Source organism: Poecilia reticulata, linkage group LG16, assembly GCF_000633615.1.
Source record: "Poecilia reticulata strain Guanapo linkage group LG16, Guppy_female_1.0+MT, whole genome shotgun sequence".
Classification (NCBI taxonomy): domain Eukaryota; kingdom Metazoa; phylum Chordata; class Actinopteri; order Cyprinodontiformes; family Poeciliidae; genus Poecilia; species Poecilia reticulata.
The window spans coordinates 13776615-13777647 of NC_024346.1; positions in this window are offsets into that span (position 1 = coordinate 13776615).

Sequence of the window (1033 nt, forward strand, 5' to 3'; positions counted from 1 at the left end):
GATTTTCAAAAGTTTGACAATATATTGACAATAAGAAATAATAAAAGAAAAATGTCCCAAACTTATCTCAGTGACCACCTCATATTTCTAAAGATGTTAAATAGCCGATGACAAACGTGACTCCTGTCCTATTYAACTGTTGTGGTGAACTTCATATARWCTTCCTCAATGAATCTSTTGAAATACTGTCCATATTGTTTATGAGTTCTTTGTGTTTTGAATCCAGAATTTGCTAAAGGAAAGGTGTTTGCCAGTAACACTTATACARCRCAGTGACCTAATACTTGGGCCATATATGGCCTCACATTTGTTTTTGTTCCCTTTTCACATGAAGGACAAAGAAGAAATACATTACAAGAGACTTCCTAATTCTATTACATATGTAWWTATTAAATTTACATATGTCATTTTCTGGACAATGGTTCTGTCTTTGTGCTGAGAACCTGGCTTATCAGGTTCTCAGCACTGTTGGCGTGCTTTGTCTGGAAAATATTAACCCTTCCGATTGGTCTCTCAGTGGTTGTGAAGCCCTCATTGTTAGATGTTAGTTGTTTTTCACACCTTTTGTCACAACTGTTGCTTCTTAAAGATCATTTATTATTTGTTACTCGAAAAAAAAATCCCCTCTTTGATCAACTCATTACAATACAATGAAGCTCAATATGTATAAACTTTTACTAACCACAACTGCATGAAAACTGCTGGTGTTATTTTTAATTCACAGTTGAGTGAATCCTGGCCATTATGGATAAATAAACCATTAAATATCAAGAATATCTCACCAGTACAAGTTTTGCTACTTAACATGCATACTTTTCAGATTTTTGTCAAGAAATACAACCATTAAATCATGTCTCATTTTGATTATCAATCAYAATACAGATGTTTGTAGTTTTAGCATGAAATTGGAAAAAGTTCAAGTGGTAGGAACACATCCATCCATCCATTTTCTTACACCCTTGTCCCTCTGTGGGGTCGGGAGGGTTGCTGGTGCCCTTCTCCAGCTAGCGTACCGGGCGAGAGGCGGGGTCAC